Source organism: Macrotis lagotis, chromosome 3 (genome assembly GCF_037893015.1).
Source record: "Macrotis lagotis isolate mMagLag1 chromosome 3, bilby.v1.9.chrom.fasta, whole genome shotgun sequence".
In the NCBI taxonomy this organism is placed as follows: Eukaryota; Metazoa; Chordata; class Mammalia; order Peramelemorphia; family Peramelidae; genus Macrotis; species Macrotis lagotis.
The window spans coordinates 296,623,965-296,635,010 of NC_133660.1; positions in this window are offsets into that span (position 1 = coordinate 296,623,965).

An 11,046-nucleotide genomic window follows, 5' to 3' on the forward strand; every position below is an offset into this window, starting at 1 on the left:
TTGGTGTAGGACAAGGTAGTGCTGGAATCCAAGGGTAGTAGCATGCCACAAGTCTCCAGTGAGATGCATATCTGACACATTGTTTATAGTATTGCCATTTAAAGGTGTTTAGCCCTAATAACAGATCCCATTGTTTCAAGAGGAGGTGCCAGCATCCTGGGCAGTGGTGGGGGAGAAGATTCACATTGGTCATAACTGATAAGACACAAAGTTCCTGGGTTCAGGGGGAGCCATCCCCCCTGGCATGTCTTTCCAGACAGACCTCCTAGTAGGTGTACCTCATATTCAACCCAGTCCTATGGAAAGGCTACTCCCTCCTTTGATAGAGAAGCAGTTCTTCAGATCCTTCCTTCTAAGACTGGAAGTGTAAGGACCCAATTTCCCAGATTCATCTGATCATGGAAGCCTCTGTAATCAGCAAGCTTAGAGAAATATTAACTAATGTTCATCCTGTTTTGCTCTTTCCTGAGACCTAATACTCAAGATAGGTCTTTTATTAAGGCAAACGCTGAAGTTAACACATATTTAATCTATTATTTTTAAGACTAAATTTTCAAAGAATACCCTGGATACTGTTATTTGTAATGGCCCTAAAACCAGAGACAAGGGCATGTACTAGCATATATATTTCACTTTCAGTTTGTAATCCTGTGAAGTCCTTTGGGGAGAGGGGGGCACTAAAAATCTGAAAAAGTCTCCCCTCTCTCCACCAAGCAAACAAAAGATTTCTCATTAAAAGCAGTCTCAAATTCTCCCTTTACCATGTCTATATTCCCTCAAATCCTCACTTACCATGTCTATATCCCCTTCAGCATTCTTGAGAAATATGCCTAGTTCCTAAGCATCTCCTTCCTCCTCTTTGTTGAAGGCTTTGTCCCTCTCCTATTTTCTGCTTTTCCACTTAAAGGATTCTATTTATTATAAAAGTATACTACTCCCTTCATCCCCAAACTCTCTTTCCCATCCTTGGTTCCTTTTCTGTTCTCCTGTATTGCTCCATCATGATGACAAAATTTTGACTTCTTTAATCTAGCTTTCCTAAGTTCATTTTTCTTCTGCCTTTCAAACAAGAATGATGCAATTCCTCTGAGTTTTCTAAATATTTCCTACTCCAGGCAGGACAAAATTTATTAACCATGGATTTTACTATAGATTAATTGACACAAAATGAAACAATTAGAGATCATGCCCATTTTCTGGATGTAAGTGAGCCAAATTCAGGAGGGCTGCACATAAACTCTCTTCTGATTATTTCCTACAAAAGTGGTCCTTGATAGTCATTGGTTCTGTGAAAACTGAAATATATATATATATATACATATATATATATGTACATATATATATATGTACATATATATATATGTACATATATATATATATATATATACATATATATATATATATATATATATATATATATATATATATATATATATATCAGTGGTTCATTGGTTTGCACACATACTTCTAATGAACATGGTAAATAGGGCAGTCTTGGTTTGAAAGTTATACTCAACAATACCAATAATCTACTCTAAATATTCAAGTCTGATTTTTAGCATGCACAGCTGCCAATAATCAAATGTCTTGGGTTCACTTGCTAGATTTCTTTCCCATAATTATCTATATATTAGGTCCAGTCCATGCTGAGATTTACAGTTAGAGTCTGGATATTTCAGGAACCAGTAGCTTTTCCTTATCTCTAAGATTTTAATGGAGAGTCTAATGGGGAGTTAGCAAGAGGTTTCTTTTGTCCTGATTCTATAATGATACCAGTGTTATTTGATAGTTCTGACTCTTAGTAATGTAATATTGGGTCAAGACCAGGTATTTGCTGCTATGTTTTCCCCTTCACATAGCATTTCTGTAGCATTTTTAAGCACAGATGAATTTTGGACTTGGAACCAATTTCTATTTATCCTAGATCAGTTTGGGGAGTTTAATCCTCTAACTATTTTAGGATTGACATGACAAGGGATTTCCACCTTCACAAGTAATTGAACAAACGTCTGAGGGTCAATTGAGGGATCAGATGGTAGGCTCCCACTGTCTCAGACATGCACATGAAAGGTTCCATTGAGGTCATAAAATTGTCAAAAGAAATAATTGGCTCTGATTTCATCATGGTCAGTGAGGCAAATACAACAAAAGAAATAAAAATATTTTATTAGTACACCAGGGAAGGAAGCAATTGGAGTGTGGCACATACCCACATAATGTGAAAATATGCTAATTAGTAAACAAATCATTAGGAAATAGATTTTGTGGTGCCTCAAGTCTAAGATAGAGATTTGCCATCTTGAACATTTATCTTGCCATCGTGTACATTTATCCAAAGTTAAAACAAGATTTAAACAAGGGGTCACATTTTCCCTGTGTCTGACTTTGCATGATTCACATTCCACAATTGTTCAACTACTGCCCAATTGATGAGTATCCCCTAGATTTCCAATTCTTTGTCACCACAAAAAGACTTGCTATAAATATTTTTGTACATGCAAATTATTTTCTTTTTTCTTTGATATTTGGCATACAAACTCACTTTTACTCAGTGTTGCTGGTTCCAAGGCTACGTCCAGCTTTGTAGCCCTTTGATCAAGATCCTAAATGTTCTTCAGAATGAATGGTATTTGGGGCAGTTAGATGGTGCACTGGACTTTGATAGTTTAGTCGTGAAAAAAATTAAGTTATTTAATTTTGGTGATATTTTTTTTTACTATTTTTGAACTATTAATATTTATCTCAATATTCAACCTATCATTTCTGTAGAGAGATTTAAAATTGGATTCATGTTTTTCTTTTGGTAGATAACTCTTAAATATCATACATATTTCCTAATTATTTTGTACTTCTTTGTCTTATCTTTTTTAATGTTCTTTTCTTTGTATTGTTTTAAATTCTCCCCTCCTTCAAATTTCTTCCCCATATCACTCCAGAATGCAAAAGAATTATTTCAGTTTATGCATGTAAAATCACAAAAACATTTTCATATTGACCATCTCACCAAAAAAAAGAAGTCAAAAAATTATAAGTCAGTTTATACTGTTTATCAATCATCTCTTTGGAGGTGAATAGCATTTTTATGATCAAAGTTGCCAAATTTTTCATAGCTGATCATCAATAAAACACTACTGGTAATGTTGAAATGATGTCCCAGTTCTTCTCACTTCACCTTGCATCAGTTGATATAGTTCTTACATTTTTTTTCTTAAACCACTCTCACTGATTTATGGCACTGTAATACTTTTTTGTGTTCAGTCATTTCCCATTTGATAAAGTAGCTTGATGAATCAGATTCAAATTCTTTTCTACCACAGACATTCTATGTCCTTTTCTTTTTCTTTGATCTATTTGGGGACACCGACAACCTTGTAGCATCACTGGGTCAAAGTGTAGACTAAGCTTTTTGATAATTTGGGCAGTTTCAGATTGTATTTCAGAATTATTAGACCAGGTTAGACTTCTACCAACAATGTATTAGTGTAGTTATTTTCATTTCTAGTAATTACTGTCATTTCTAGTATGTACCAAGGAATACCTAAGAATTATTTCAATGTATATATATTTCTCTGATCAATAGTGATTTAGATCATTTTTCATATGACTAGATGGAATTTGATCTTTTTCTTCTGAAAAATCCTTGTTCACATTCTATGACTGGCAATTGGAGAAGAGTTTTTATTTTAAAAATTTGATTCAGTTCCCTGTATATTTGTGAAAGCATTGTTTTATCAAAGCAATCTACTATAATTTAAAAAAAAATTGCTTCGTTGTCAATGGTATATTTTGGCAAAATGTAGTTCCCCAAATTATCCTTTATATTAGTTCTATTTTTACCTTTCTTTGATGTGAAATTATGATTGCTTCCCTTTCTTTTTTACTTTAGTTGTACAATTGATTTTATGCCGGTCCTTTAACTTTGTGAATGACTTTCTATTTCAAGTGTGCCTCTTATTCTGGCTTCTAATCTATTCTCATTAGTGCTTCTGTTTTATGGGTGATCTCATTCCATTCACATTTATCATTACTAACTTCATTTCCTTTCATTCTATTTTATTCTGTTTATTCTTTTCTCTTTATTCTATCCCTCCTTAAAAAAAGTTTTTTCTTACCATTGCCACAAGTAATCTGCCTTCTCTTTTATAACTATAATGTCTTATCCCCATTCCCTCCTCTTTTTTCTATTTAATAAATAAATCTCTATATCCTACTGAGTCAGTGTATGATTTTTCCCTCTTTACACCAATTCCAATGACTGAGAGGTTTAATTATTGTACTATCAACCCACTGCTATTTCCCACTATTCTATTAAAGTTTTTACTTACACTTCTCTTTTATGTGAAATGAAGAAACAAAACAAAAAAAAAATTCCTGTGCTATCTTTATTTCCAATGCATCCTCTTTTCTCACTTGATTTTTTTTGATATCTAACCATCATAATCAATTCATACTCATACCTTCTTGCCCTAATAATGAAAAAATAAGTCCTGGGAATTCCATGTATTATCTTTCCATATAGACATGTAGGCAGATTTACTTTACTGAATTTCTGACCACCACTGTATGATGGGAGCTACAGATAGAGAAGGCTTTGCATATGCCCTCAGTAGAGTTCATCCTGAGAATGATGATCAGCATGAGTCCATCTGAAACAAAAATAATCAACAGGGAGAAAATTAAATTAAAAGCAGAAAGGCTAAGAAAAATTATATCTAGACAGCCTTTGCATTAATGCATAAAATAGTTAAGAGGCAGGAGACTATTAACACAGAAAATAATAATTACATTGAATTTCCAAAAAATCTTAATTATAATCAGCAGTGTTTCAAAAGAGCTCTTGAGATTTTGGTTGGAAACTAAGAAGCAACATATTCTCTCTGTTATGATGATCATGTACTGCAGGGGATTATCAATATTTAGCAGTCAGAGGTAATAACTTTTCATTCCTCATTGATGTTATTTTTTTAGGGTTTTTTTAAAGGCAAACAGGGTTAAGTGGCTTACCCAAGGCCACACAGCTGGGTAATTATTAAGTGTCTGAGACCGGATTTGAACCCAGGTACTCCTGACTCCAGGGCCGGTGCTTTATCCACTATGCCACCTAGCCACCCTTCATTGCTGTTATAAAGATATCTGGGTTACATATTCAGCTCAGGAGATGGCATTTTACTCCACTATAAAATTGAATTTTGAGGTCAATAGTAGTGAAGTAGACAAGATCAAGAAATGTTCGATTTCTGAGAAAAAATGGGAGTTTTCAGGTGAGAAAGAATCTTGAACAAGATACACAAGTTCAGGTTGCCCAGAACTATGGTCAGGCAAAGAATGATGAATGAAAGGAAAAGAGGGATCTGTAGACCAGGTTGGTCTGTGATGCTTACGAGAATGAATGCACTGACTTGAATTATTTCTACTTCAGCCACATATTCATTTATTTCAAGGAAAACAGTCTTAGAAGAAAAGGAGCTATGTAGTATTTTCCCTAGTTAAAGGGAATAATGGAGATCATTGTAAATAAAGAAAAATGTCATCTGCTTTTCTAGAATGGAGAAATGGATGTGTCTTGCTCATGTGGTCTTTGGTCAGCTGCTAAGGATAGAGTTTGTGAGTTTTTCAGGTTCCTTCTGATCTTTTTTCCTGAAACACTGAGGAGAGTGAATGAATTATCTTCTGCCATCAGAGAAGGCCATGGAAGAATTGGTAACCAATGAAATTACTTAGTAGCTGAGGCCATTTCATGGACTGATGAATAACTCTTATCTCCCACAGAGATACACTGATACTCACAGGTATCCATTTCAAGGTCCCAAGAGGTAGAATTTTATGCCCTCCTTTACTAAAATCAAGAAGCATGTCAGAGCAGTTGCTGAACCTGTGAACCTGAATGTCCTTACTCTTTGAGGCTTTGTAAGAACCTATCCTTATCTCATAAAGATATACGTCACTATGCACACATAGATTAATACTTCATACTTATATATTTAATAAGCTTTCAGCACTCAGATAATTTTCTGAAATGACAAAGTGAAGAACAACTGTAGTCATTAGCAGTAGGACATTATGTACCTGGAGATAGTAATAGAAATGAAATATGAGATTCAGGAAAAATATACATGACTAATCGATCTGTGAATATTAAACATCTCCCGTGTGCCAAGAACTCTCTTAGTTATTTTAGATCCAAAGCCAAAGAAATTCACTGTGACCTGAAACTTTGATTCTTTTATCACAGACAATATATACAGCTAAGTCAATAAGTCAGTAATTATTTATTAAGCACTTATTTTGTGCCAATCACTGTCCTAATACAAGGGACACAACAAAAAGCCAAATAACAGAGTTCCTGGTCTCACAGAACTCGGAGACTAAATGACAGAATCATTCTGTAAACATTTCTGTGCCAACAAGATACAGAAAAGATCTATTGAAGACACTGACCAAGTGGAAAAGATTAATGTATAAAGTAAAATACAATTTAAAATCATAACAAATACAATTAGTCAGGGAATCCAGGGGCAGCTGGGAGGGGGGGCATCAGTAAAGATTTTAGATAGAAGGTTTAACTCTAGCTGTGTCCTAAGGACATCAGAAATTCAATGTTCAGAGGTGGGGAAAGAGTTCACTACAAATATGAGGCATAGGCATTGCAAAAGGATAAGGCCAGAAGATGTTATGTCATTTATGTCAAATAACTGAATGATTTTTGGTTGTTCCATCTATTAAAGAAATATTTTCCATTTTTTCTTCATCATCTACTTTATTAAATTGTTGATGTGATTTTATTTTTCCCAATTACATGCAAAGCTAGTTTTTAATATTCATCCTTTTATTAGCTTTTGAGTTCCACATTTTTCTATCATCCTTCCTTCCCTCCCCTCTGCACATAGCATCAAATAATTTGATATAGGTTGTACATGTAGAATTGTGTTTAATATATTTCCATATTATTCATGTTGTGAAAGAAGAATTAGAACTAAAGGAAAAAACAAAACTTGAGAAAGAAAAAACCATAGAAGTTTTTAAAAGTGAACATAGCAGGTGGCTAGGTGGCACAGCGGATAAAGCACTGGCCCTGGAGTCAGGAATACCTGGGTTCAAATCTCATCTCAGACACTTTTAATAATGACCTAGCTGTGTGTCCTTGAGCAAGCCACTTAACCCCATTTGTCTTGCAAAAAAAAAACCCTAAAAAGAAAGTGAACATAGCATGTTTTGCTCTGAATTCAGAATTCATAGGGTTTTTTTTTCATTATGTTTTATTTTGTTTGGTTTTGTGGATATGGATGGCATTTTCCATAAAAAGTCTCTCAGGATTGTCCTTGATCACTGACCACTGAGAGAAGTTGAGTCCATCATAGTTGATCCAACTTACACGGTTGCTATTAATGTTTCTAAAGTTCTCCTGGTTCTACTCATTTCATTCAGCATCAGTTCACACAAGTCATTTCATGCTTTTTTGAAGTCAGTATTCATAGACTGCCTAACGATCCAACATTAATACAGAGTACAACTAAGATGGACTGGTCACATTGTTAGAATACCAAATGTACACTTGCCAAAAAGACTTTTATGAATAACTCACAAGGGTGAGTTCACAATGGGGTCAGAAGAAACAATACAGGAATACTCTGAAAGTCTATTTGAAGAATTTTAGAATTTATTGTACAGCATGGAGACATTGGCAAAGGACCACCTAGCATGATTTACCTTCATCAGTGAGGGGCCTGCACTCCATGAGGAAGGCAGAATGGAAGAAGCTCAAAGGAAACATGACATAAGTTTAGAGTACTTACCCCAGGTGTTCAGATGGTCTATTTGGGCCTCACCTGTGGAGGAGCATTTCCAGCATATATTGTTCTGATCAGTCACGGTTGGACACACAGTAATTTGTCTCAAACATAGTGATGCCATTTTTATCTTCTTTGATATCAATGAACAAAAAACATGTAGTACTATAATTTATTCAGTCATTCCCCAGTTGATGATCATTTCCTCAATTTCCAGATCCTTGCCACTATAAGAACTGCTATAAGAATGCTATATATATTTTTGTACATATGTCTTTTCCTTTTTGTGATCTCTGGGATATAGACCTAGTGGTATATTGCTTGATAAAGGGTATGTGCAGTTTCATTGTATTCCATAATAGTTGGATCACTTCACATCTCCACCCACAGTGACCAGTTTTTCAGTTTTTCTTCAACATTGATCATTTTTCTTTTCTGTCATATTAACCAATCTAATAGGTGTGAAATGGGACCCCAGAGTTATTTTAATTTGTATTTCTCTATTCAATAAGTTTAGATAATGGTTTAAATCATTTTATATGTTTATGGATAACTCTAATTTCTTCATATGAAAACTGCCTAATCATATCCTTTGACCCTTTATCAAATGAAGAATGACATTATAAATTTGACTCAGTTCTGTGTGTAGATATATATATATATATATATATATATATATATATCAGAAATAAACTCTTTATCAGAAACACTGCCAATGAAAATTGCTTTCTATGATCCTTATAATCTTGGTAACATTGGTTTTATTTGTACAAAATCTTTTTAATTTAATGAAATCAAAATGTATGCATTTTGCAATTTATAATATTCTCTATCTCATGTTTGGACCTAACCTCTGCCCCCCTCCATAGATCTGACAGATAAACTATTACTTGTTCCCCTAATTAGCCTTTGGCATCACCCTTTATGCCTAAATTCCAAACCCATTTTGGCCTTATTTTGATATAAGGTGTGAGTTGTTCTATGCCTAGTTTCTGCCATATTATTTTCCCCTTTTCCCAGCAGTTTTGTCAAATAATGAGTTCTTATTCCAGAAGCTCTAGTAGCTGAGTTTATCATATAAGAGATTACTTTCCTCTTTTACTACTGTTTCTTTTGTACCAAATCTGTTCCACTGATCTATCAATCTATTTCTTGGTCAGTACTCCAGATAGTTTTGATGACTACTGACTTATATATAGTTTTAGATCTGGTATGGCTATGCCACCTCCCTTTACATTTTTTCTATATTAATTCCCTCAATTACCTTGACGTTTTGTTCCTTCAGATGAATTTTCTTAACTTCAACTTTTTTTTAATTATAACACCAAATATATTAGAAAAACACAGGATGAATATTCTAATGCTAACAGTCTTGCAGATTTATCAAGTGCTTACAATAACATTAACTATATAGTTTGTTTCTGAAAGTCCAAAAGTATCTGATTGAAATTTAATATTCTATTCTTCTTTAATTAAAAAAACTTTATAAAATTATGAATTTCGATTATAAAATGATTGTTTATATATTTATGTGTCATATATGAGAATTAAAGGTAATTTGACAATGCCTCAAATGTTTACTTTGATCTATAAAACATCATGTAATATTTATGAATTTTGTGGAATATAAATAATACTTAATGGGAGATGTTAATAATATAATGAGCACATATAAACTTAATTTTAATGTTGAACTTTTTAAGGGCAGCTAGGTGGCACAGTGGATAGAGCACTGGCCCTGGAGGTAGGAGTGCCTGAGTTCAAATCCGGCCTCAGCCACTTAATAATTACCTAGCTGTGTGGCCTTGGGCAAGCCACTTAACCTCATTACCTTGCAAAAACTAAAAAAATAAGTCAAACTTTTTATTTGTACAAAATTTTGGAACATTTGGGACATCACACTGTATAAATACAATTTAAATGAGATTCTTGATACATCATTTGTGTTTTTTTGCATTTTTATTGAAATTAAGACAAATGAAAATGTTTGCTTGAGTATATGGTTAAAAAAAAGAAAAGAGAAAACTGTCCCCTTGTTGAGAAATTGACATTCCTTGTTTATTTTTAGCCACTAAAACAAAAATGAAGAGATATATCTTAGAAAATATTTAATCTTCCATTGGTTTATGAAAAGTATTACATTAAATGATATATATTCTTAAAGTTCAATTGCATATATCACTTCATTGTTAATGATTTTTTATAAACTCATTTAGCAAGAAATAAATATCTTCATCTGTGTCTTTATTCTGTAATACCACTGAGACACTCATCATAGAAACTTTATATAACTGACCACAGTGGACAATCAGTTCCCTTGAAAAATACAGAAGATAGAAGGGTAACATAAGTGGAAAAATAGCTCAGTATGGGAAATATCTTCAACTATGCCCTGAAGTGGAGGGAGATAGAAACAGAGCTATACCTACATAACTGCTTTTGTGCACACCTGAACTGTTATTCAAATGTCTCCTATTGCATCTAAGATCAAATATAAATCCTCTTTTTGGCATTGAAAACTTTATGTAACTGGCTATCTTCTACACCCTCCATCTTTTTACTCCTTAACCCTCAAACATTTACTCTGTAGTCTGGTAACTTTCCTCCTTGCCATTACTCAAAGAACTCTATAGCACAGCTAAGGACATATTCATATGGGTTGTTCCCCAAACCTGGAATTCCCTCTCTACTCATCCCTACCTTCTGCCTATCATCCTATTATAGATAAAATCTCACTTCCTTTGAAAATTCTTTGCTGATTCTCACTAAAACTAGAGTCTTCCTAGTATTATCATTAATATGGCCTATGTGTGTGCATGTTGTGTTTGCATTTATTTAAATTCCTGAAAATAGTGGCTTTCTTTTGTTTTCCTTTCAACCTTAAATCTTAGCTCAGATCATCACACAGAGCATATGTTTAATCACTGCTTATTAACTAACTGAAGCATAGTAAACATGTTTTGTTTTCAGGGTATAGTACTGAGGTTTACATGAAGATGAGTATCATCAGATCTTTCAAAAAATAAAAATCAATAATCATGTGTTTTAAGTATGTTAATGAAACTTAAATTCTCCTAAAGAAGCCTATTTACAGTCCCCATTTCTCCACTTGCAATGCTGCACAATCCTATAACCACTTATACTCAGAAGATTGAAAAAGAATTCCCATGAGGATAAGATAAAATTCTCAGTGCATCTGATTTCCACATTTGATCTGATTTTTCTTTATTTTAGACTCTATGTGATTTTCCCCTGGTTA